This window comes from Amblyomma maculatum, chromosome 3, assembly GCF_055883805.1.
Source record: "Amblyomma maculatum isolate TAMU_Amacu chromosome 3, ASM5588380v1, whole genome shotgun sequence".
Lineage (NCBI taxonomy): Eukaryota > Metazoa > Arthropoda > Arachnida > Ixodida > Ixodidae > Amblyomma > Amblyomma maculatum.
In genome coordinates this window covers 9,925,987-9,953,906 of record NC_139346.1, presented here as the reverse complement: position 1 = coordinate 9,953,906, position 27,920 = coordinate 9,925,987, and the positions used below count along the sequence as shown (strand labels likewise).

The 27,920-nt window shown below is 44.5% G+C and overlaps 1 pseudogene across 1 annotated transcript; it reads left to right on the top strand.

The window, feature by feature from the left end:
- The first annotated feature begins 13 nt into the window (after window positions 1-13).
- LOC146194195 (uncharacterized) lies at window positions 14-21,819 on the top strand (annotated as a pseudogene). Its single transcript, XR_014705804.1, has 7 exons — window positions 14-143; window positions 2,285-2,514; window positions 4,859-5,053; window positions 11,004-11,257; window positions 13,842-14,128; window positions 18,922-19,245; window positions 20,752-21,819. The product of XR_014705804.1 is annotated as an uncharacterized LOC146194195 (transcript).
- The last annotated feature ends 6,101 nt before the right edge of the window (window positions 21,820-27,920 follow it).

The following is a 27,920-nucleotide window of genomic DNA, read 5'->3' as shown; positions in this document are numbered from 1 at the left end:
TCCTTAGCTCCCATCTGGCACGAGGTGTATGCCCTGTGCCTGGCATGCGAGACTCGGGTGAGGCGCAAGACTCTCTGCTGCGGCCACAGCTGATGGGCCACACACTGCCAACCCGTTGGAGAGTGCTGGCACACTACTCCCTTGTAAGTTGATCTGATTAATTGCTACAGTGTTAGTAATGAATGCGTTGGGACTAGTTGCCCGCTCAGGAGGTGGTGCTGGTTTCAGTATATGTCAAGCTGTGACATTACTTTCAATGGTTAGCTGGTGGCAAATTGGAGAGGGGATATCCTGCTCTCCACTTGTACGGCAGAGAAGAATGTGTACGTTGAGTACGTGTAAACCATGTACCGCTGTTGGCAGGTTGCACAGTGGAGAGAGGAAAATCTTCCTCTCCGCTTCTAGGGGAGAGGAGGTGAAACCAGAAGTTGGTGGCCACGGAAAGAACCGATGCAGTGGCTGTTGTGGACAGAGGAGGTCCTGACATGGGTGGAGGGATGTCACCCTGAGGGTGATTGCCATGCAGCAACTCATGGGTGGTTACCAAGGAAGGTGGAGGGCCCCATCAGCCAATGCCAATCAGTTTTCATTGACAAATGCACTATACCAGCTATCTTGACTCTTCAAGCAATGAGAAGACTTAACCGCAACAAAAATATTTTGTTCTGTGGAGGGAGTGTTTTTTTAGTAGGACATCAAGAGGGAGTACTAAAAATGAAACATGGAATTCGTAATAGAAGCGATTATGTCAGGAATGGACTCTCAAAACGTTTTATTTTTTATTTATTTTTACTACAAGCTACTACTTGCTCGCATGATGAAAACTGGTCTTTTTTTTTAAGACGTTGGATGCAGTAGAGTATTTATGTAAAGTGGGCCTGCGCTTTTCAGTACTTGTTTGTGTGTGATTATGCTGTGCAGATTGGGTTTCTACATTGGGGGAGGGGACCACTTACGCATGTTGGTATTCATACGACTTCGCTACAAAACGGGAGATGTTGACAAAGGAGACTTGTTTATAAAATTGCTAACCTTGCCACAAACACTGCTCGAATACATGTCAGCACCTATGAATTAGTGGTCTGTATCAAAGGTGTTGATAACAGCTTGTTCTTGGTCGGCAAAAGTTGATTGCTTGGATCTTTTTATGTTTGGCAGCAAAAAAAAATGCATTTGTAACACAGAGGTAATTGGATTTCAAGGAAATTCATGCCACTCGAGTGATCATTGTTGAATGGCGATGGGGTTCAGCTTGTCGGCAACTGCAAAAAATTTATTGTCATTCTTACAGTTTGCTTGTGAAAAATTACCGGGAATGGCGATAGTACTTGTATTTTGTTTTCCCCGTAAACTTAAAGCATGCTGTTTTCATTGGCAATGGTCTCTTTGTATTCAACACATGGTAAGCTGTCATCTGGCCAGATTCAGCCTGTCTTCACGGTGCAATTTTGTCTACTTAAATATAATAAGTGAGCAAATTTTCACAGTTAGTGTGCTGAGAAGTACGCTCATGGGATCACCCAAGCCGAGCACTGGAATTTTGCGTGCCGTCACTCTCATTAGCTAAGCTGTTTCATGACGTCCACCACCGGTATCCTAGCATTCCCCGTCTGAAGCTCACACCGTCAATATATCGCAGGCATGCATCTGGCAGGTGAGAAAGTGGGGCGCAGGTTAGTCAGCGGGTTGTGTGATGTCACGAGACCAGATGACATGATCGAGTTGGAATGGGCTGCCACCTCAGGCAGCTCCTTTCATATGGAACCGCAAAATTAGAATTGAATGCCATCGGATATTGTGTGCCATCCACCTGATTGGCTGAACTGTTTTGTGATGTCACAACTATGTGGTCTCGAGCAAGTAATTAAAGTCTGGTATATGCTCAGCCAATGGCTTACTATGACCCGAGCTTTGACCTTGACTTGACCTTTAATTTAATCTTTACCTTAATTAGCCATGATCCAAACCAGTACTTCTCAGAAAACTGCCACTGGCGTAACCAGGTTAAGCCTCTTCTAATTTTCTAGATCACCTATCAAACTTTAACCTTGACTTAACCTTTACCTTTACCTTAATTAGCCATGATCCAAACCAGTACTTCTCAGAACACTGCCACTGGCGTAATCAGGTTAAGCCTCTTCTAATTTTCTAGCTCACCTATCACTACAGCACTGCTGACTCGTCTCATTACTCCAGTCTTGTTCGTCTTTGCTTCCAGTTTTGATGCTTTGTTAACTGTGCAGCACACTCGATAGGCTAACCTGCGTCTTTTTTTTTGTCGCAGCCTTGGAAGCAACGCCTGCGGCTCTTACTGTCAACGACGGCATCAGTGTTGAGCCTTTGTACCTCAGTGATGTTGATCATGGCCTTTTTGAAGAATGACTGTGTGCTTGCCCGTTACGGCACAAAGTTGGGCTTAGCCAACGTGGTAGTGAGCATGCCACCCACGCATCTGCTGCGGCCAGCCGGCTTCGTGTTATCTTCCAGCTCTGTGCTGCTTGCAGGACGTCGACGGTAATCTTCAGCACTTTTAACTTTGTTCTGGGCTTTTCTTTTTTTTTTACTTTAATGGGAGATAGCACTGAGCAAAATGTTTCATGAAATTGTGGTGGAAATAAAAAGATCTTGCCTCATTTAGTACTGTACAGATCGAGCACTACAGTATCCAAAAATGAAGATTTATAATTTTAGTGTGGCACTAAAAATTGCATAAAACCAGCTGAAGTGACTTCTTGTGGGGAAACGGTGTCATTATCAGCGTAGTACCCCACGTGACCACATCTCAGGAAAATTATCACTAACATTTTTAAGTTGATGGTGTTCTTTTTTTCTTTTCTTTTTTTCAGGGGTTCTTGTTCTGTATTTGTGCTCTCTCGAGTGTTCTTTAATATAAATCATTCCTCCTTTCACATTGCCTATGATGTGTCTCTAGCGCCTCTCACTCATGGTGCCACAGGGCTGTGAATTCCTTGACTGAAGCGGTAACCACAGTCCGTTAAAACTTTATTGACGAGGCATACATTCTACAGGCATACAGAACAACCCTGCAAAATTTGAGGAGTGTAGTTTCAGTATACTAGAAGCACAGAACCGGACCTACAAAGGGTTAGAAACTGCGAGAAAAAGTGGGGGGGGGGGGGGGGGGGCGTGGTCGCAGCGTTTGGCGAGCGGGGCACTGCTTGCATGCTGGTAGGTGGTGCTACAAGAGATGCATCGCTGGCCTTAAAGCTGTGTATTCGTGCTTCTAGGTTATGAATAATAAGCTTACCCACTTTAATGTTTTGTCTTTCTAATCATGGACATATCAGACTATTTCATGATCCTTTTCGTGCTCAATATATCCAGGTTTGACTGTATTTCCAGTCTCTCCTCATTGGTCATACCCAGACCTGGCCTAGTTCTGAGAAGTCGTTTGAATAACCTGTGCGAGACCCGTAGCGTTCAAATTAGTGTGCTGCTGATACCATAGACTTGTGTCGTGCATTGTGCAAGGTTGCGCTGACAGTTCGAATGGTTTGGATTTTCGATTTATCGCGGTTTTACTGTGCCTCATATTTAGATGATTTGCATGAAACATTAGGGCACCTTATCTGAGTCCAGGGCCTAGCTTCTTCACTGTATGTCGGAGCAGATGGCAATGAGCAGGTCAGAAAGATGCTCATGTTTTCACCACCCTTCTGGCCGTGCACATAGCAGCCACTATGACCTTGGTACAAACTGTGTAGTATATGGATGCTGCTTATGTATGATTCAGACAAAAAAACAATCTGTAGTGTTAGCGCTCCTGCCGTTTGTTTTATTGCGAAAGCTTTAATAGCTTATTTAAATAGTCAAATATATAGAAATTACAATGACATGATCGGTGTCACAGCATGTAGCATCACATGTGGAAAAGTGAAAAACGAGTTGAGAGAGAGAGAGAGAAAGCCTGGCAGAATGCATATGCTCATTGAGAGAATAGAGCTCATGCCAATTGCTATGGCAGTAGAGGTGGCTATCACAGAATGCCTCGTGTATCAGTGCATCAGCTGCGATGGCAGAGTACACTATAGAGGCAGCACCAACGGAAGCCAGTTGCTCACAAGTGCTAGGTAGTGTTCGTATGATGCCCAAAGATTATCACGTGACACATGCTGTAGCATGAAGTATACGTCATCAATTGCAGTGGCGATAAAGGAGCAGTCACTCACGGTTGTTATGAATAGTAGTAGTAGTAGTAGTAGTAGTTAGTAGCCTGTGTTGGGATGGAGCATACTTTGCGGCTGTGTTCTTGTGTGCTGACGTCGTGGGTGTCATTGCCTTGGAGCGTCAGTAGAATCGCAAGTTGGCAACCAATGAGTGGACGCCCACGTGTTCAGGAGTATAGCGCCGTCACAAAGAGAGGTTGTTATTTTGGACTAGGCCACAAAGTGCGGAGGATATGTGGCTTGCCAAGCCAGGTGCCAGGGAGTGCAGATGCCACTGCAAAGAGGAGAGGGTAACATATTATGCTCGAAGATTTGGCATGTTTTCCGAGCTTAATAATATAACACGTGAGGAAACCGGTGACTGCAAATTAAGGCTCTGTATGCACTACTGAGCAGTCGCCTGTAAAATGCTGAAACAAGACTTGTGCTCCATACCTCTCAACCACTAATGGCAATCTGCTAGTTAACGACAGCTTTCTCTGAACTATCTGATATTTGAATATGCTTACCTGTAAATTTTTTTAGAAGACATGGTGGTATTTTTAAATGTTCTTTAAATATGTGTTCTGCCTATTTTGGTTGAAGAAACTTGCATGTAGCAACAGGAAGCCACATTTGCTCTCTTCACTGGTAGCCATCACTTATTTTCCGCTTTTTTTTTTCCTTTGCAGGCTTGGGCGTACAGCTTTAGTTCCGTGCTTCCTTTGGCTGCAGTTTGAAGCGTCCCACCATTTTGAAGAGGGAAGGTGGTTGAACACATTCTACATGGCATGGTCGCAGCTTGCCCTTGCTTGCGCCACATTCGTCTTAGCTGTTGCTCACACTTTGTTCCTCATCAAGATCCAGCTGCGTGGCGGTGCGTTCAGGTAAGCAGAGCGCTCTGTTGCTTATTTTTTTGCTGGGAATAGAGCAGGCTTTGTTCCATCTATCACGTTACTTTCTCTAAGCCATAGAGAATGCTGTTGCATTAGCATAGCAAAGCACCGTGAATCAATGTACCAACTTTTTGCTCACATTTTATTTGTCACGTGTGATTGTTTGTATGTGTTGAAAGAATTTTTTTTTCAAGTAATGTGACTTCCTTTTTTTTACTTCTCATGCATACCCATTTTATGTGGAGAGTTTCAGAGAAATTAGTTATTGCTACAAAAGGGCTGCTGCATATGCCAGTAGCCTGTCATGTTGTCTGAGCTACAGTGAGCTCATGATAATGAGAAAACTGAAAAAATTGACCGTTATAACCACTTATGATCAGAAATCACCCGCACACATCCATATTTGCTTTGGATGCAAACAGTAGTTGTTGTAGGATGCAGGTACTAGTACCAAAAAATTAACATTTGACTCCCTATTCAGCTGCTAAATTGGTGCATCGTGCGTTAGGTATGGTAATGAAATCCAATAGCAGCTGTGACTTCATGATCGCGCAGTGCATGAATCAAACTGCTACGCATACATTGGGTTAGATCGCCTATCCAGACAGCGGTGCTCCCGCTTTTCAAAGAATTGTCAAGATTGTTAACTGCGCTAATTTTTACTTGTTCACGAGAGCACCCACTTCGAATACTTGTCTCAGATCTGCTGCTTCGTCACAAGACCGGTATTGTGACAATCCACTCAGCTTAAGAATGCTCCATAAATGCACTTATGCCTTATCGCACGGTCGGCCGCTGCCAGCATTGTTGCCAGTTTCTTTTCTTCTCTCTCTCTCTTTCGCTTCAGCATCTGGCACCATCTTCCGACACACTGTATCAACTTGGCATCCAGGATCGGTGCACACGAAGTGGTCATTGCCAATCGCGGATGCCGCAAGCGTCTGCAAAACTTTTGTTAGCTCTCGGCATTGTTCTACTTCCAGATTTTAGAATTTTTCAGTGGCGCGGCTATAGTAGTACTGAAATGAGACTTTCATTCAGCCAAAAATTACAGGTTGAACACGTTGACAACTTGGGCGACCAGTCGATGCTGTTTTTCTTCTTCTGCGCCAAGCAAGTCTAGCCAGGCAGTTGGGCAGTAGCAGAGGCAATGGGATAGATTTGCATAGGTAGTGGGACATTTAAGACAGGACGGGTCAGATCAATAGCAATTAAAGAGGTTATAAGCATAGTGAAAGTGGTCTGCTATTCTGCAATTTCTTTGCCATCGACAATGGCATTCTGTGTTGCTCATACTCATAGAGATCACACTGTAAGTTCATCAACCGGATCAGCATCACTACTGCATTGAACACCTCTGTTCTAAGGTAATGATGATGCACCTGCAGAATTTAGGTTTCGCCTCACTGTTGCCCTATTAACTCTGGGTCTCCAAGCATATTGTTGGGACGCGGGTCTTAATATCGCGAAAAATGGTCAAAAATGGCAATTTTTAAAAATTGCTGTTTTGAAGTCTTCAATGTCTCGACTATGCCTCTACAAAATATTATAGCTCAATTCCTACTCAAAGTATTAAAAAAACGGCAATTTAGAAACGTCGGTGAGCCGAAATTGAACGCCAAACGCGAAAATTTGCACCATTTTCAAGCCGCCGTAGCTCCGCGCGGCGCGAACCGATAGGCGCCATCTTGGACTCGTTTGAAAGCTCGTTTCCCGCTCTCTCTCCTGGCGTCTCTCAACACGCTGTAGGTGTTCGCACAGCGGAGCTTTCGGCATCCGTCCGCAAGGGGTGAATCGTCGCGAGACAGCCGCTGATTGGGTAAAGCGCGCGCTCTCCGAGGCGCAGCCCTCTGATTGGCCCTGACGCATGCCTCATCTGCCGCGACCGCGTTGCCGACTCTTCGTCGTCTGCTTTTGCCCGCTGGCACGTGATTTTTTGCGCTCCTCTTTGTTTCCTAGCATTTCTCGTTCTGCATTTTTTCTCATCGTTCCTGTAAATATTTTGACTATTAACTCGCTCCTCTTAGCTTCGAAGTTATTGTTTTCGTGTGTATTTGCCTGCCTGGTGTCTGTTCCGTGTGTCTCGATGGCACGGGACGCGCGCTTGAAAGCAAGCACGCGAAAAGCAGTCGGCAAAAGGAGACGCGCGTGGAATAAGAAGAGTGCCACATCGAGAACTACAGCTTCGGTGTTGCCGCAAGCTGCAGGGCCGTCGGCGGATGCGGCTGGATTGAACTCGTCGACCACAGTTTTGCCGATGGACGCGGCTGGACCGACATCGTCGATGTCAGCTTCGTTGGTGGACGCCGCGGCTGGACCGTGCCGATCGGCGTCAACTTCGGTGTTACCGCAAGTGTCTGCGGTTCCAGTGAATGCGCCTGGACTTAGCCCGTCGAAAATATCGACTTTTGATGCTCTGCGAGTCGCTGCAAATTCTGTGTCGTCGGAAGCGGCCCAGCCGGCTGAGCTAAGCCTAACGACGACTTCGGCGTTTCCGCACGTCGCTTCAGCGCCGACGGACGCGGCTAAACCGAGCTCGCGTGTTCAACGTTTGGACACAGTGTTTTTTACGGAGGCGGAGTGCGCGGGACGCGAAAAATGTGCAGATAACGCCAAGACGTCATTGGCGAAGAAGTCCGCGACTTCCCGCAAGTTCGAGCTGATGAACGTCAGCACAGTAAGTGTAGACGACGATCGCGGCACTGAGTATATAATTGTTGATATGAGCATACTGAAGAAGCTGTTTGCATCCACAAGCTGCAGCAAGTGTGGGATGGCCAGTGTTCAACTCGCGAAATGCAGCGGAAGAGAGTATGGCTTAGCTGTGAAGTTAGTGCTCACATGTTCGAATTGCGATTTCGCCGAGCGGCACTTTTCGTCGCCACGAGTGCCCGGGAAATCTAGCATCACACCCTTTGAAGTAAATCTGCGGGCGATGAAAGGCATACAAAGTATAGGAAGGGAGTGACTGCTCTAGCGGATTTTTGTGCAACAATGAACCTCTCCCACCGAGGACTTCACCACAAAACTTTCAGGGGGCACATGGACACCATGGTGAAAGCTTGCCAGGCAGTTGCTACTGCTACAGAAGCAGCAAGTGTCAAAGTGGTGAAGGACTTATACAAAGACTTCCTGAACCCAACAGGAAATGTAGACGTGATATTTGATGGCACATGGAAAACGCGTGGCCACAATTCAAATATTGCAGTTGGCTGCATTATAGAACTGTACACTGGCCTTGTACTGGACCATGTTGTGCTTTCGAGGTACTGTCGTGGGTGCCAAGGGGCACCTGATCCCAGTGATGATGGTTACGGTGACTGGGCTGTGAACCACAAGTGTATGACGAACATTGACTGCAATACCGGACGAATGGAGACCGAAGCAGCTATGATTTTATTCAATAGGTCCTTGAAAAAAAAAATGGGTTGCGGTACACAACCATACTTTCGGATGGTGATAGCTGCACATTTCATGCATTGACCCAGGAAGGCGTGTATGGATATATATCCATCGAAAAGAAAGACTGCCTCAACCATGTCCACAAGCGGACGGGGACGGCTCTTCGCAACTTGGTTGAGAAAAAGAAGGCACAAGGGCAATCTCTTGGTGGAAAGGGCAACTAACCCAAGAAAAGATAAAAAAGATCACCAATTACTATGGGTATGCCTTGCGGAGCCATAGCCACGACGTCGCAGGCATGAAAAAGGCAGTGCAAGCTACGCTGTTGCACCTGGCCTCAACAGATGAAGCCCCAGATCACAGTTGCTGTCCTCAAGGAGTTGATTCATGGTGTGCCTTCAATCGTGCTTTGGCAAACCAGGTGGAGCCTCCACCACACAAAAACCCTCTGCCAGGCCATGTTCGCACTGCGCTTGAGCCAGTCTTTGCCAGGCTGGGCGACGAGGCCCTTTTGAAGCGCTGCAAAGATGGCGTGACACAGAATGCTATCGAGTGCCTGCACTCTGTTATCTGGAGCCAATGCTCTAAAAACACGCATGACTCTTTGCTGGCTGTTCAAAGGGCTGTTGCAGAAGCAGTTTCTCGCTTCAATCAAGGGATGGCAGCAACCAGCAGAGCTGTTGCAGAGCAGCTTGGTTATAGCCCTGGCAGGTGCCTCATTCGTAGGAGCCTTGAAAAAGATAAACAGAGGCTGTGCAGGTCTGATAAGGGTCACACCGATAGTGAAAAGGTGAAGAAGAAGATGGCCAAGAGGCACAGGCCTGACAAAACCCAAGACTACTGCCCAGGACTTATGTGAATGATTTAAGATTCAGAGACTGTAGCAAGTGACTTTCTGAGCATCTTTTTTTTGTCAAGTGCCAATGCCATACATAGATTTTCACAGCCATTACATGAACAGATTTATGTAAATTTGGTGTCATTTTGTTCACCAATAACTGGGCTGCATGCTAAAGCATTAAATCTTTCCATGTGATTGGAAAACAAAAGTGGCACAGTGAGTAAAACTTTGAATGCAGTTTTCCCAGCATTGTTTATTTGGTAAAAAGCCTTGCGTTACGGAACTTTTCATAATGTTTGCATGCATGGATTTTATTGAACTTGGTATCATTTTTTTCAGTAAAATCTCAGCTACATCCTAAAGCTTTCCGTTTTCGATAAAGTCTGATAGACTAGCAATTAGATCAGATGTAAGCTAATTACTCCCACATTGTCTTTTTTTCTCCCAACTTTGTTATTCATTCATTACCTATATAATGACTTCTTAAAAATTTCCTTAGCTTTAGGATGTGCAGTAGGCTCTTGGAAATGACAGCATATTTTTAAAACCAGTTTTTTTAATTAAGAAATTGCCGTAGTGGCCCGTAAGAAAAGACACTATGTGCAGTACATTATCTTGCCATATTTTCATGTCTAGATGAGGTATTTCAAATATAAATACATATTTGGAATCACCATTCAAAGGTATATCACCATGGCAATTTTCAGCAAGATAGGCTAAGAAATAAAAAAAAGTTTTTAAGACCCTCATCCTCCCTTATGATGGCGTGTCCACCGCTGTCGCAGCCCCATTGTGGGCACATTTTTTTTCCCGCCCCTTTTTTCATATTAGAGAGAAAGAGAAGGGGTCTTTTAGTTGGCACGCAGTAAAATAAAATCAAGCCTACTGTGCACTTCGCCGCTTTTCTATCATAAGTGCAAGAATGTGCATTTTGGTTTCCTTGTGCTCATTGTAGAGAGGCAAGGCTATTTGCTTTGAGGACACAATAGTGAGCTCTAAGGTCATGGGTGTGCCGAAGGCAACTGACACCTTGTGCTCTTACGGGGTTTTGGGTAACATAGCACACTAGCTTTGAGCACAGGGAGTTCGACATACATCCATCGATGCAGATTGCAAGCAACACGGCCACATCAGCTGTGCGGGCTGGTGTGGGTGACTGGTTGCCCCAACACTAGAGCTTTGTAGTGGTTTCACTCGAAGTCACGTTCTCCGGCCTTGCCTGTATTATCCCAGATGGCGGAAGCAGGCTGCGCGCTGGCCACTAGGATCTTTATCATCGCATTTCCCGTTCCAATGCGTCTTTAAATATATGCACTCAGCTCAATCATTTGAACTTGTATTACAATTTAGGCTCAGGTTCAATTCATTTCAGCAGTGAAATTTCATTACGCTTTGATGCTAAAAGTACTATACGGTGTTCAGTGAGTATGAGGTTGCGAAGACTGAAATAATTCATTACATCCAGGATTTCTTTAAATTGAATTTAATTGCAGTGAGGTTTGAGTGCATTGCCTTTTTCAGTTTCCATCACGAATTCAGGAAGTCACTTTTGCTCTTGATTATGATCTCCTAGCTTCCAGCAGGATTCACTCTTCCTACTTTCTTTTAAGTGTCTCGCAGTACTAAGCCTTGCAGAAGCAGTCATTGTGACAGCATACAGATTTCCCCCTGGGCGGCACTTGTGTTGGATTTCCCCAGGAAGCTGGTTGGCTCGGGTGCAGGCAGCCTGTCATCTTCGAGCCCCTGTGCCTCTAGTGGTGTGAGCCGGAGTTCAGCGGAATACCTGCCCAGCTGGGGTTCTCAGCACATTGGCCAGAGTGACTTCGGAGACAGGCGGAGCACATACAGCTGGCAGACGGAGTCCTCTCGTTGCTCAGCACGTCTGACAGAACTTTCCGACAGGATGAGCGACCTGCACATATCCCCCGAGAGTGAACGGTCGTAGACCACTAGTGAGTTGGCTGCTGCTGCTGTTTTTACAAAGGGCATTCGCAGTGTTGTGGCTGGAATAACATTGCACGTTGGTAGAAGTGGCTGCCAGACAATAATTAGTACAGTTTTTCTTTAGCACAGTGTTTGTTGCACTTCGAACAGCCAAAAACATTGCAACATTGCAGTGCACACTTTGCCGGCAACGGGTTTAGTGAACGATGGTTACTGCTTCACAACAATAAATGCAAAACACTGTAGTGCCATCTACTGACACAAGCTCAAAACACTTCACTGGCAATGCAAAGGAATTTATTTATTTATTTATTTTCGATACCCTCAAGCGCCGAGGCATTACAGAGGGGAGTGGGCAAGCAAACAACGCAAGAAAAAAATTTTTTGTTAAAGGCGGCACAACAACGTAGTTAAAATGTAGCAACACACAGTATTCGAAAAAGTACAGAAACAACAACTGTAATAAATGCAACGCAAGAAACTGAACAAACATAGCACAAAAAAAGTAATAAAAAACGAAGAAAATAACAAAGCAACAAAGAAACTAACTATTCGCATCAGATAAAAGCATCGTCATCAGAGACTGACGATAAGCAGTATAATCCTGTATACAAGCCACGGCAGCGGGAAGGTGGTTCCACTCTTTCGATGTGGGAGGAATGAAAGAATGCAAAAAAGTGTCAGTACGGCAAAAAATAGATCCAGTCTTATGTTGATGGTCGACACGAGAAGAGCGATAGGGGGGTGTAGTGATAAAACGAGAGTGCATTGTTGCCTTTCATCTTCTCGTTTGCATCATGATCTTGTGTCACGTTTCACTCAGTTGCTAGTCCCCTTAAACTTGCTTTCTGCGAGTGTGATTACTATTTCTAATTCGATGCACTGAAATCATAGTGCATGCTTAACAGCTGCAGATCAGGATTAAATAAAGGTGTTCAAAGTAGTATATCTTATGACAGCACACTTGTAATGCCTCGAATTAAGGAATTCTACCCGTATATTAATAATAGAAAGATGGCTGTAAAAGTGGAACAAAGCAGGGACTTCGCTGAAATGTCGGCACTGCATTTGGTTCTTTGTTTCTGTCCATTTTATTCATGATGAACCATCAGCATTTTTCCTATGTAGCCATTCTTGTGCAATACACCACCAGTTAATTGGTCTCCGTGCTGATTAACAACAAAGATGTAAATTTGATGATCATGCCATCAAAAATGAAAAAGGAAACTGGCATTGATCTAGCTGTCCTCGAAGCCAAAAACAGTTGAATAAGCAATAGCCAATCTGTAATACTTCATTTAGTTGGTTTGGTCTGCATGTTTCTTTCCAATTAACCCTTTATAGGACAGCAAATATTTTTGCAAAATAATAAAAAATCTTTATTTGCGTGTATAAATGATTGTTTTAGGTTTTAGAGGATTTAACATCCCAAAGCGACTTAGGCTACAATGTACGCTTTAGTGGAGGGCTCTGGAAATTTCGATCACTTGATATTCTTCAATGTACACTAATATCGCACAGTATATTGCACCTGCCAACCCTCCCAATTTGCCCATGAGGCTTCCAATTTTTTTTTCTCTCTCTGGACTTCCCATTTGTACTACCACCGCCCTGTATCTTCCAAAAGTTGCCTCTGCCAATGCAAGAATAGCTTTTGTGGAACTGGCACGGTTGCAGCTGGCATGGCGGAATCTGCAACTGTATCCTAATAGTCAGCATCACTATTAACGGCCACGCTAGCACCATCAGCATCATAGGTTCAGCAGCTGACCAGAGCCTGACCAGCTGTGGCTGCTTTGGCTTTGCAGCGTTCATTCTGAACAAGGCCACCATTTTATTGCGCTCATGATTTTTTTTTGCCCCCTGTGCTCCCCTGCTCTTCTTTGCTGTCTTTTCACGTGTTTAAACACAAGTACTTACCTTCGAAGAATACCACGTTAGCCTGCTCTCTAAGGATAGGTGCACATCATGCCTTGTGCTAGCCTATACAGACAACACGTCTCCATCCAGAGCAGCGCTTCGTTGCGAGATTAGTATATGCGAAGACTGCAGTCAGAAATCGTCAAAACCCCTACGTCTGATTGGTGTTTGGCGCCGTGCCACAGTCCTTTTACTGCAGGATTTGCACAAACCCTTTAAATCCTTGATTTTCAAAAAACAAAAAAAAAAATTCAAAGGCCTTGAACCCTTTTAAATGTGCAACGCAAATAATGTCAGAGGTAGAACTGTGGCATTAGGTGCGATGCATCCGAAATTTAATTCATGCTCTTACACTGAACCCTAAGGAATGGATGACTCAGCGTCGTGCAAGTTTAGGTTGTAAGCTATGTCCGAAAAACATGTAGCACCTTTTATATTTAAATTTAGCAGCATGTAAATAACCGCACAATAACGGCTTGAGACAATGATGCTTAGTTCACCTCAGTTCTGCTGCTTGAAAATTGCCTAATGCAAGTTTCAAAAGACTATTTTAGTGCGAAGGGGTAAGACAGAAAAACAGGTGTGTCTGAAGCCTCGATCGGCAGGTTCTGCCAACTCGGGAAAAAGAAAAGTACATCTATCTGTTTTTCTTCTTGTTTGTTGCTTGTACAGGCACGTGGTCGAAGCCAACAAGCCTGCAGGCAGCATCTGAAGGAGCTGGGCAAGTGGGTGGCACGAGTGAATGTGGCATGCCTAATGGCTCGGCGTCGTCATTGCTGTGGCCTCCCAAGCTGCGCCTGCATCAGGGCTCATCGTGGATGGCAGGCAGCATGTGGGCCCTGGGTGGCACACGCACTCCATCGGACACACAGGACCTTTGGGGAGTCAGAGGTTAGGTCTGCTTACCCCACCGCCTTCAGTAGCTGGCTCAGCCAAGCACAGCTCCAGCAGCCCCAATGGTGAGTTCTGTGTTGAGCACTGCAGGAGGCTAGTGACTGTAAAGTTTATGCAGTTGTCCCAGCTAAGGTGGGCCAATATTTTATAAATACCTAGTTGTCATTTTGTCTTTTTATTCAAGTGAGCATTGTGGGGATTCACAATCTCCTGCCCCCGTTTTAACGCCAGCGCGTAATAACGCCGGGAGGAAAGAGCGGGAGACTGGGCAGCGTCACTGCGGGAGACTGGGAGGCGGTGGGGAGGTGGCCTGTCCAGTGTGCCCTCTCTTCCACTAACCTCCTTAACAGCGCGCGTAACTCGCGTTATAATTACGCTCTGCGTTATAAAGGGGGCACGGGATTGGGAATCCCCACAACATTTCTGTATTTAAAATACCACCTAGTGCTGTTTTTTTTCTGCCTACTTCGAAAGTAGTCAACATAAACTAACATTTAAATATTGCTTAAACTCTCAGGTGCCAGCGGGGAAGTTTTCAAGCATTGCGAGAATGGCCTGACCGAAATGCTAACGAGGTAGCCTTCGCGTAGCACTTTTTACCGGACAAAAATGAAAGCCTGAGAAGTTTAAAAAATACGACATGACAACTTGCTTTGTGCATCTGAATGTGCTGTGATTACAGTGCTCTTCTCTGCCACTCAATAAAGTGCCGCCACATTCGCTTCTGCACTGCTCATGGCAGAGCTTTGCTTTGCTGCTGGTTGTGAGGTAATTGTCAGCTGCACTAATACTCTCGTTTCTAAGATACGAGAAAACATTTTATGAGATTGCTTGTTCTTGATAGAGAAATTTCAGGGGAACACTTAGGTCAGGTCACCTTACATGCAGCAAAGCGGAAGCCTTTTGGTCGCGCTGCTACGATACTTTGAACGCTCCTGATTCCTCGACAGAGACTCTGTCTATAGAGGGAGAAGGGCACTCTCTCTCTTTGGTCTCCTGATAGAGGGAGGAAAAGAGACGAAGGGGAAAGAGGGGAGGAGCTTTCTCACTCTTACACATCACCGACTTTATCATCGGCGCACACTTTCTGCCGATGCCACTCTTGAGCTGTTAAAGGCTTTCACCTTAAAACACTTCAGTGACACATCTGGGCAGAAAGATATCTCGCTAGCATGAGGGCAGTACTTAAATCAGTGGATTTTTGGCAGAGAAATGGCATAAAGGTGTCTGTTTCTCTGTTGTGCACGGATGTTTTGGAGCTTCAGTCAAATCCCGATATAATGAATCCCGCAGGAGCGCAAAAAATTATTCGTTATTTTGAAATATCGTTGTAATGAAAAATTTGAGATTATAAGCCAGTGGTCATACCTAAGTATGAAAATGACATACCTTGGCAGTAGGCACATGTGTAGACAAGTAAAACCTCAAGTGAAAATGTTGCACTAACTCAGAGCTGATTTATTTGAAGAAATCAATTATTTTCTTCTGCTGCGTGCAACAAACACGACTGCGCACTACATTACACCACTACAGCACATACACCTTCCACTTTCCGGAACACCTCATTTCATGCGTGATTGCATCGAGCCATGAAAGTACAGACTTTGTCCATGTGCAAAAAAAAAAACAACAAAAAAAACATCAAAGGTCTCTATGACCCCATCTTCAATGCTCCCTGAACTTTGAAAATCTTGTCTCGGTCTTTCATAATGATCGCGGCAGTCGATGGGGCAATGCTCGCTGTCTGTAGAGGCCGAATCACTTTTTCCCTGCGTCGATTTCTTGCAGTGAAAGCAGCTGCGTTCATATCTTCTTGGCACTTCGCTGGCTAATGTCTCCAATCTCGCACAAACTTCGCAATAAGATAATCTGCGGCAAAAAAAAAAAGCAACTAAAATACCGCCCCGCATGCGTGAATGACCCGAGCCGCGTATGGCACACAACACAGGAAGAAAAAAACGCAGGCAGCTAGGCCTGCTGGCTACTGCGTAATAAACCATAGCCATAACCATAGCTTCATGGTGGCGCTAGAAGCTGGTCCTAGATGTCCTGATGATGATAGCTACAGCCCACGGACCATACACACAGAAACAGCGGTTTCTGTTTCGTTTCACGCAAGAGTTGCAAGCTGCGGCGCTGTTAATTTCAGCCGAATTCGTAATACTGATGTTCCAAAATTATAGAAGAAGAAATAAAATACTTTCGTTATTCTGAAATATACACTATTTTGAAATTCGTAATTCTGAAATAGTTTTACATTCAAAACATAGCAAATCTGCCGGGGATTCTTAAAAAATTCATTAATTTGAAAACTTTGTTAATGTGGTGTTTGTAGTAACGAGATTTCACTGTACCTGGCCATGTTCAGTCAATGAGGCGTGCTCAACGAATGGAAAATGCAAAACTCTGGTACCGATTTAAATGTATCTCAGGCCGAGAGTGCTGAGATGCAGTTACTTGCAGCGAGCAAGGTTGGTGGTGTTCCTGTTTCATTGCTTGCAAGTCCAAATGTAAGCATAACAACCTCAGCTGTCTGCTTGTCTCTGCATGAGAAACTGGGTTTTCAAAGCATTATGCTCTTTACATAGATTTGTTGTTCTGTTCTAAACTGCAAGTATGGCTATGAAAAGCTGAGAAAGCAGTTTTAATTTTTGTTTGACTGAAAAGGAGCTGCTGTATGGGTGCCCCAAGTGTACAGTAGAGAACTGGTCTGTGGAAAAACTGCACTGCTTTGTCTGGGCTGCTGATGAGACAAGCACCAAAAGCATAGCCCTGGTCATCCAGATGTCCATCACGCTCTCGAGCTATGTGCATGTTCATATCGTCTGGACTGGATGCAGGAGAAGGTGGAGTGGTATTGGTGCTGGGCGGCTCATAACGATGCGAGAAACGGCGGTGACTGTAATCTGAGTAGCGGTAAACGTAAGTGAAACGTCGAGGTGGTGAAGACCTGCGGCAGTGGCGAGAGATGTGGCCAATACGCGAGCACGTGAAACAGATCGGCCTATCGTTAGGGGTGCGCCACTCATCAGGATTGCGGTATCTGTAGAGTGCTGTGTAGGTGTTGCGAGGCGCAGCGGTGACGACCATGGGAGGGACGGGACTCGAACTCTGGTGTTCCACGGTGCGGCTACAGGGGACACCCATGTTGGCAACATCCTGACAGATGACCGTTGAATAACGGATATCGTCGCTAGGTTGCTGTCTAAGGAGGGCGGGTTGGATGCAGCAGGAGCGAGCGCTTCCAGTTCGCGACGTACGATGCAGGTCACGTTTTCAGTGTTGGAAGGCTGCCTTAGGGTTGGCAGATCCTTGCACATGGAGCTAGGGGCGGTGTTGGGGAGCCGGTCGAAGCAATGTGCAATGCGTCTTTGTTTGGCCTGCTCGAAACGTCAACAAACTTGCAGAATGGAGTCAACCGTAGAACAGTCCCGACAGATTAGAAGATTGAAGGCATCATCGGCTATGCCTTTGAGGATGTGCCCCACCTTATCAGGTTCTGTCATGTCTTTATCAACTTTTCGACAGAGAGCCAGAATGTCTTGTATATAGGTGATATGAGGCTCGATAGATGTCTGGGCCCGTGTGGCAAGGTCCATCTTGGCGGCAAGTTGACGGCCAACCGGTTTTCCGGACAGGTCATGGAGTTTTTGTTTGCAAACATCTCAGGAGGGAATATCTGCTTGGTGCATTTCGAACCACACGTGTGCTGTGCCAGTGAGATAGAAGACGACATTGGCCAGCATCGACGTGGCGTCCCACCTGTTGTGCTGGCTAACACGCTCATAAAGCGAAAGCCAGTGTTCGACATCAACCTCATCTGTACCGCAGAATGGGCCAGGGTCACGGGGGTGGGCTACGACAATGGTTGGAGTTGCGGAGGTAGATGGAGCCACTTCGGTTGTCACCGTGACGGTTTCGAGGTGACGGCCACTGCGGAGATCCAGCGTCAGATTGTGTCGAACCCGCAACCTCCACCGATATGTGCTCACAGACAAAGATGACGACCGAGGAACGCGGGCACAACAAAGCATTGAGAAAGAAGACGACGCTGACAGAGTGGATGCTGCATGGCTACTGAAGTCTTGGCGTCGAGTTCAGCCCATTGCAGCGCCAGTTACATTAAGGATATCCCAGTAACAATATGATGCTAAAGCACGGCGGGGGGAGAAAAAATGTTCGTTTGTGTGCTCAGTTTTCCTTCTGAGGTTTCTGTACCATCCTGGGCAAAAGTTTATGAAGTGTGGGTTTGCTAAAAAGCAAGCGCTTATTTTTGCATTGCCTTCTCCCCAGTCTTATGGTGTTCATTCCAGCACATAGAGCCCCGTTCATGCTTCTAGGTTTTTCAGTTAAGTGGTTGGAACAACTACTTACACACAAAATATAAAGCCAATTCAGTGTGGTTAAACCAGATGCTTTGGTGCACTACTACTTCTGTTTTCACTTCAGTTTCTGTTCGCATATGCTCATTAGCATGCAGTTGTAACGTGCCACATTTATGTGAAAGGCCACTGAAATAGATTTGAAGCTCTGCTTTAACCAAGCTGTATGAACATGCCTGCATGGCCTTGGAGTAGCATGTCTGGCCCCTCATCTCAAAACTGCTGCCCAAGTTGGTAGCTTCTGCCAGTTTGGCCTACATTACGTGATCTCATGGCATAACACAAGGCACCAACCAATCACTACCTGGCCATATCACCTGCCAGCTACCACCTGCCAGAGACATGCCGTATGACCAACATTGGTAAACATTGGTGAAATATGGAAATGAGGGGTCTTAGTGTAAAATGTTTTCTGCAAACTTGCATCCCTTAAAATCCTCATTGCCATTTTCTTTATTCTGTTTTCTTGAACACAGCTGGCCAGAAGTGACAAACAGACTGGCTGTTCTTCAAGCAGAGGGATGCCTTCTCCTCCTCACCTGATGGCCGCTTCATTTCCGACATGCGGATGCCAGCTTCTGTAGCTAGTCCATCGAGGGACTACAACAGGCCATTTAATGGCCAACAGTCTACAGCGAGTGCACCCAGGATGAATGGTACGTCAACACTTAGGCAGCGCACCAGCAGAGGAGCCATGTCTAGTCCTGATCGCAACGTTCAAAATGGTGGCTACGCAAGGTCTTCCGTCAGCCAAACATCGCTGGCAACGAGGAAGCCTGCAGACACCAGGCCAGGAGCAGGTAGGTGGTCCCAAGGAAGCATCTTGCTTGGATTTCTTCCTTCTTCATCCAAACTGTTTTACAGTGAGTGAGCTGCATGTGGGGGGGGGGGTGGGGAGGGTGTTAGCATTGTCATCGTCTTATGTCATCACTGTGAAATCCCGAACGGAAGGAGCAAGGCATCGGAGTCCTTCAATGCTTTAGAGTCAAAAACTAGCCATGTCAAACCAGACAGGGGTCTAGTTGGCAGTGCCAGTTTGACCAAGCAGAAAGGACTGTTTTGCCCACGAGTCATTAGTTGTGTGTTGCCTTAGGCTCCGGCCTTTATGCCTCATAAAATTTGTTACCAAATTCTTGACATTTTAGCTCAATGCGCAGGATACGCACTTAGCCATGCATATAGGTCAATTACGAATTTGCACATTGGTCAGCTCCCATTATAAGTCAACCCTCAAATTTCGGAAATTCATTTTTTTGAAGAAAGGGCGACAATTGGCAGTGTATGGTAATTCGTATACGTCGGATCATGTCGAACACTTTGAAACTATATTGGCATGAAATTACACCTAGAGAGGCATGACTGAGCAGGTCTCGTTTTTGCGGCGCTGTGGCACAGAGCTGCTGAGAGAAGTGGACAGTAGCCTAACACTGACAATTTCACGTTTGCTTCGAAAAGCATGTTTGTGAAAGCAGTTCATATTCTCGCACTTATGGTCGGCGTAGGCCTCCTTCCGTCAAAAATAGACCTAGGGAATTTGCAGGACTTATAAGTGCGATTTTGACAATTTTGGAGAGTGAAAGGTCAAGTTTTAGCTAATGTAGTTCCAGCAGCGATGACCCGAAATCAAGAAATGCTTAAATTGCAGGGCGCATGTACTGCAAAGTGCCGGTGCAACCCAATTTTTCAAACTGCGCTGAAAGCGGCCGTCAGGTGATGTCAGCGTCACTTGTGGACAACAAATAAGGCAGATTTAACTAATGGAACAGTTGCCACTACTATTGGTTGCATCAGAGAAAGCAGACACCTTTATTAGGTAGTAGTGCTGGTTGCACACTGCATGAACAGCATTAACTGGATTGTTGAGCATCTCTTAGATGTGAGTTACCAGTTCAAAAGATAAAGGAATATTTTTCACTTTTGGTTTGAAGTTTAAGGTCAGGCAAAGAGCAGTGAAATTGTTGACTGGGAACCTTATGACATCCCCAGTCACGAGTATAAAATTTTGGGATCGTTTAAAGCAGCTTCATTAAGCAATGAGATAATGATGTGTTTGGATCCAATGCACATGGATGAAAGTTCATGAAGATGACAACATGCAATGTACAGCATGAAAGGGTGGCGGCTAACCACAAGATGTCTCGGTTGCTACAATAGCATATTCTCTCGCACAGTGGTTATCGCACAGTGGTTCACACTACCAAGGGTTCGAATCTCAAGTATGGCATAGTTTGGCCATGTTTATTTTTAGTGCAAAAGTACATTTTGAGCTGTAATGAGTTTGACCTCTTTTCTCCTTTCTTCACCAGACTCTAGCAAGAAGTTTGCCAAGTGGCCTTTACCAAAGCTCAGCTGGCTACTGCTGGGACTAAGCGTGGCACTGAACATCTTTCTATTTGCCTACGTCTTTGTCTCATCGCAAATGACTGTTGTGAGACAGTGAGGAGCCCCACTATGTGTGTTCTTTTCAGCGTGCTTTTATGGGCCTGCACTATCTCTGCCACCATGTTAAGGATATGCCATCTTATGAACAGTGTCATGTCGGTGGGCCCTTCTTGATGAAAGCCATGAACATTGCTTTCACAGATGCTGGGTTTATAGAGGAAGCATGGACTTGGAAACTGATGTGAGAGGTGCGTTTTTTCTTTCTTGCGGAAATGCGTCAGTGTCTTCTCATTTTTTTTATTTTCCTTCCTCTCTCTCAAATATTTCCGACCTGATTTCTAAAAAAAAAGACACGCTACATACTGTACTGCAGTGTCCCACGTGTTGACACTCAGGCCATAGACTGTAAAGTGCTGTCGCCTTTGAAGGTGCATGCATTTTTTTAAGCTTGTGTATATTGTTTACGTGAGAGAGTGACGGCGTATTTGTGCTAGCCAAGCCTTTATTGTATTTATTTTAATCTGTTGACACTTAACTTGCCTTACTTTGTTATGACGAACCTTGCTGTGTGTGTGTGCGCGCGCGCACGTGTGTGTGTGTGTGTGTGTGTGTGTGTGTGTGTGTGTGTGTGTGTGTGTGTGTGTGTGTGTGTGTGTGTGTGTGTGTGTGTGTGTGTGTGTGTACAGTTGTGACCAGTCAGAGCACGAAGCTTGCATTTCTGTTCTCTTTTTAATGGCCTGATTTGCCAAAGTATGTCCGTAATTGATGTGTTTAACTGTAAAGTTCTTATTTTGACCTCCCCAGCCTCAGTAGCGGCACCCATATTGAAATAGTTCTGGCTGATGTGCACAGTGCCATCATTGTGTGAAACAAAGGTGTGGGGAGAGCTTACCAAGATACTTTGTTGGGCGAGTTAGTACATATTCAATATTAATTTAAACAGCACGAACACGAAGACAAAGGACAAAATAAAAGAAAGCCACAGTACAAGCGCTGACTCACAACTATGCCTAAGCCCTTTACTCCAAGGCCCAGATAAAAACAAACATGACGAAAATGAAACAACCCCTGGGTTCACCTGCTGCACAAAAAGTCACTCAAAAAGGACACCTCTTTGCCTGAAAGAGCAAGAGAAGTCTTGCTGACACACTTATTATTCGTTGAAATAAAACATGATTCCACTATCTCTCTCGTCACCTTTTCTTTATGGCGATACAAAGTCTTAACCTGGTCAAACTTAGGACTGCACTTCTTCTCCTTCTTCATTGTTTCACATGAATGGCAATGTGATACCAAAAACGTTTTGTCCTTGCCACTTTCCAAGTTGTTCCGGTGTTCCTGTAGTCTCTTGTTAATACATCATCCTGTTTGTCCTATATAACAGGCTCCACAAGAGAGTGGAAGCCTGTACACAATATCTGTCTTGCATCCAACAAATGGGTTTTTATGTTTCACCCCACATTCTTGCTTCTTCGATTCTCTTTCCCTTTGAATAGCCGGGTAGCCGGGCAAATCCTATTCATCTTGAGCGGGGCGGTCAATGTGACGTCAACACCATACCTCTTGCCTACATTTTTGAGGCCATGTGAAATTCTGTGCACATACGATACCACCGCAACCCTCCTCTTCTTCTCACCCATGCTGGGCAGGGATTTCAGTCTGTGCATTCTTTTAAGGCTCTTCAGCACCCAGCAACTGGCCCCATTAATAACAGACTTCTGATAACCGCCATTTGCAATTCTTGTCACTTGTCTTTCAAAACTCTTGCCCATGTCGTGGTAGCAAGATTTCTTCAACGCATTTAATAAGCATGTGTTGATCATCCCATTCTTCACTAACTTGGAATGCCCCGAATTGGAGCTTAGCAAGGGCTTCACCGATCTCTGGTTGTATTTCCAACAAACATGATCCTCACCGAATTGAATCAATAAATTTAAATGCTATAACCAATCATCAACTGCTTCTTCAACAGTCAATTCCAGCCCGGATCCACACTCAGTAAAAACATCCATAATGTCTCTCATTTGCTGATTGAATCCTTCACGGTATGTGAATACTAAAAAGTCATCCACATACCTGAAGGTGGAATAATGTAGGCCCTCCATGTTATCCTTCAAGTGTCTGTCCATGTACATTAAGAAGGTGTCACTCAAGACCGGTGCGACACTCGACCCAATGCATACTCCAGCCTTCTGCGTATACAGCTTGTCCTTCTAGCCTATGAAGGTGGACTCCAGGTAGAACCTCAAAAGTTCAATGAAACTTCCAACACTTACACCTGAGGCATCAGTGAAGTCACATTCATTATTGTCTTCAGTAATGCACATTTGAACACGCTTAAGGAGGCATTCATGGGGGAGGCTATAATACAAATCCTTGACATCCATGCTGAAGCCAACACATTTTCTTGGGTTGTGTTCTTTAAGGAATTCAACAAGGGCTTCAGAGTTAGGTAGACTTAGGGGATCTGATAAAGTCAACGAGGAAAGGTGTTTCTGCAAATATTTGGAGACCAGGTGCTGCCACGTGCTCTTCTCAAATTCGATGGCTCTGAACGGACCATCTCGTTTATGGGTTTTTGCCGAGAAGAATATCTCCAAATGTAATTGCTTGCATTTTTCACCTGTTCACGTATCCGTTCAAGCCCAAGATCACCTAGTAGAGCCATAGCCCTCTCTTTTACCATGGTCGCTTTCATAGGAAACCTTTCGAAATACTTCTCAACAACAGCCTCCGCTTTTTCTTGAAACTGGTTCTCAGAAAAAATAGTAAAATACCCTTCTTTATCTGATAATATAACTCTGAGGTCTCTCAAGGCCATCCATTTGGCAATAAAGTTAATAGGGCACTGTTTCCCCTTTAATCCTTCTTTTGTGTGCTCTAACACTTCCAAGCACTCATGGATGCACCGCGACCTATCAGAATCTTGAACTCTATTTGCAATACAGCGTGACGTTCACTACAGAGTACAGCGTGACGTTTATTGCCATATGGATGGCCTCGAGAGACCTCAGAGTTATACTATCAGATAAAGAAGGGTATTTTACTATTTTTTCTGAGAATCAGTTTCAAGAAAAAGCGGAGGCTGTTGTTGAGAAGAATTTCGAAAGGTTTCCTATAAAAGCGACCATGGTAAAAGAGAGGGCTATGGCTCTTCTAGGTGATCTTGGGCTTGAACGGATACGTGAACAGGTGAAAAATGCAAGCAATTACATTTGGAGATATTCTTCTCGGCAAAAACCCATAAACGAGATGGTCCGTTCAGAGCCATCGAATTTGAGAAGAGCACGTGGCAGCACCTGGTCTCCAAATATTTGCAGAAACACCTTTCCTCGTTGACTTTATCAGATCCCCTAAGGCTACCTAACTCTGAAGCCCTTGTTGAATTCCTTAAAGAACACAACCCAAGAAAATGTGTTGGCTTCAGCATGGATGTCAAGGATTTGTATTATAGCCTCCCCCATGAATGCCTCCTTAAGCGTGTTCAACTGTGCATTACTGAAGACAATAATGAATGTGACTTCACTGATGCCTCAGGTGTAAGTGTTGGAAGTTTCATTGAACTTTTGAGGTTCTACCTGGAGTCCACCTTCATAGGCTAGAAGGACAAGCTGTATACGCAGAAGGCTGGAGTATGCATTGGGTCGAGTGTCGCACCGGTCTTGAGTGACACCTTCTTAATGTACATGGACAGACGCTTGAAGGATAACATGGAGGGCCTACATCATTCCACCTTCAGGTACGTGGACGACTTTTTAGTATTCACATACCGTGAAGGATTCAATCAACGAATGAGGGACATTATGGATGTTTTTACTGAGTGTGGATCCGGGCTGGAATTTACTGTTGAAGAACCAGTTGACGATCGGTTACAGTATTTAGATTTATTGATTCAATTCGGTGAGGATCATGTTTGTTGGAAATACAACCAGAGATCGGTGAAGCCCTTGCTAAGCTCAAATTCGGGGCATTCCAAGTTAGTGAAGAATGGGATGATCAACACATGCTTATTAAATGCGTTGAAGAAATCTTGCTACCACGACATGGGCAAGAGTTTTGAAAGACAAGTGACAAGAATTGCAAAGGGCGGTTATCAGGAGTCTGTTATTAATGGGGCCAGTTGCTGGGTGCTGAAGAGCCTTAAAAGAATGCACAGACTGAAATCCCTGCCCAGCATGGGTGAGAAGAAGAGGAGGGTTGCGGTGGTATCGTATGTGCACAGAATTTCACATGACCTCAAAAATGTAGGCAAGAGGTATGGTGTTGACGTCGCATTGACCGCCCCGCTCAAGATGAAGAGGATTTTCCCGGCTACCCGGCTATTCAAAAGGAAAGAGAATCGAAGAAGCAAGAATGTGGGGTGAAACATAGAAACCCATTTGTTGGATGCAAGACAGGTGTTGTGTACAGGCTTCCACTCTCTTGTGGAGCTGTTATATAGGACAAACAGGACGATATATTAACAAGAGACTACAGGAACACCGGAACAACTTGAAAAGTGGCAAAGACAAAATGTTTTTGGTATCACATTGCCATTCATGTGAAACAATAAAGAAGGAGAAGAAGTGCACTCCTAAGTTTGACCAGGTTAGGATTCTGTATCGCCACAAAGAAAAGATGACGAGAGACATACTGGAATCATATTTTATTTCAACGGACAATAAGTGTGTCAGCAAGACTTTTCTTGCTCTTTCAGGCAAAGAGATGTCTTTTTTGAGTGACTTTTTGTGCAGCAGGCGATTCCAGGGGTTGTTTCACGTGATTGTTTCATTTTCGTCATGTTTGTTTTTCTGGGCCTTGGAGTAAAGGGCTTAGGCATAGCTGTGAGTCAGCGCTTGTACTGTGGCTTTCTTTTATTTTATCCTTTGTCTTCGTGTTCGCGCTGTTTAAACTAATAGTGGGGAGAGCTAGCGATAATTAGGTGCTGTGCCTTAATTGCTTCTCCAACCACGATATCACGATTGTCGCATGTCATGTTGCGGCAATGCTTTTCTGCTCCTGTTTTGAACGTTTTCGATGTGCGTAATGTCAACTTCAGGTGTGTGTGTGTGTGTGTGTGTGTGTGTGTGTGTGTGTGTGTGTGTGTGTGTGTGTGTGTGTGTGTGTGTGTGTGTGTGTGTGTGTGTTTCTCTCTCCACCTTGCCTGGCAATGGCAAGGACGTCACAGCACACTTGGCAACCTATATGTACCCTAAGGTTTGTGCACCAGTGCCCGTGCAAGGGTCAGGATTCCACTTAGTTATAGCAGTGCCGAGAAGGTGAAATTTGATGATAGTGCAATTTGTTCGTGTGCGTATTTTTTTTCTTTTGTTTTTGCTATAATGATGCATCCAAAACGCTGTTGGGAAATGTCAGCTGTGCAATGTACTAACTAGAACATTTACGCATATTGAAATTGGCCTTTTTTATCCATATTATTATTATTATTATTATTATTATTATATTATTTTTATTATTATTATTATTATTATTATTATTATTATTATTATTATTATTATTATTATTATTATTATTATTATTACCGTTACACCTTTTGGATACAGTATCATTGTACATTTTGTCTCAAGGCTAGCATAACTACTATTTAGTTTGTTGACTGGTCTGTGGCCGTGTTGTTTTGTACAATTGGCGTTGCTAGGTGGTGGTGTTGCTGAACATGTTTGGAGTGATGCTATTGCCTTTCTTTATGATTTCTGCACTGCCGTTGATGCCTTTGCATCTGGAGTGAAAGAAATGAAATGGGTGAACTTTGTTCAGTCATTCATCTATAGTAGGGTACAGCTTAAGAAACGGCAGTTGGTAACAACAGGCCATGATTTGTGGCGTCTACTAATATTACTCTGCCCACTTGTTACAGTAAGTAAAATTAGGTTTTTAATGTTTATCTAGAGGAAATGAGCCAGAGGCACCAGGATACTTGACTTTATAATTTGGGTGGTCAGCTCTGTTTAGGCGGCAAGAAATGCTTTAACAGTGGCCTGCTTTTTGTTATGAAAGAAAACTGTGAGGCTGTCGCATCAGACCTGAGTGTGCATGGCATGGAATTCATATAGAATTGACTTCACTGCCCTTTTGACTGACCTTGGGTGCAGTCGTCGCCTAATTTGTTAACTGCCACAAGTAATGCACAGGAAATGGAGCACTTTCCAACAGTTTTTACATCTCATGAACGGCCAGAAGTTGTGTACATACATTGCAGCAGTTACTGGCTGTTACTGCATGTGTGTTGTAGTTCACCTGTTTGCTACAATGGTGTCAATATTTATTATCCTTACTAGTATAACCAAGAAAAATACCGCATACAAATGGAAGCTAATTCAAGCTCAGATTGGTTGTCTAGCTCTGTTTGCAACCATATTTAGTCTCAAACAAGTTTTTTTTTTCGATGCCTTTTTTTTTGCTTTTATATTTTTCTACCATATTTATACTTCTCAACAAAAGACTGCCAAAGCATCGTAATTCCTTTTCTCTTTATTTTTCTACCTATGTGTATACTTCAAAACAAAATGGTTGTGTATATGTACAAGTCAGAACATGACATTTTTAAGCACAATTCCAGCCTAAAATATTACATTGTACTGCCGTGTCAGCACAAACCAGATCACATCTTTGGTGATTTTGAGCCACAAATGGGCCTAGAGCCAATTCTTGAGTTTTGCTTCACATTTAAGCCCACTTTGTACGCCTGTAAGGCATTGTCCTGAAAGGCTTCATGTCTGTTTTCTGAGGCAAGCAAGTCTATATAATGTGGAAAAAGGGTAAGCAGTGTGCCAAAGCTCTTGCGAAGGTTGGGGTACCCCTGTGCGAAAATATGTGGATTTTATGTAAAGTTTTACCCAATGGAATTGTGGCTGTAGGTTGGCGTGTTGTGCAACGAGTGTACATTTTCTAAATCTATTTATCAGTACTGTGTGTGGTTTTGTGTTGTAGCGTTGTACCAGCCTACAGCAGGTTTGATGGCAGAAATGGTCTTCTTTGTTGTACTGTATTTACAACCTTATGAACATGATTTTTTGTCTGCGCGTTTGAGCAGATCACATTTTCTTTATGAAGTGATGTAACTTGCCCATTTTCAATGAAATGAAAAGAACAG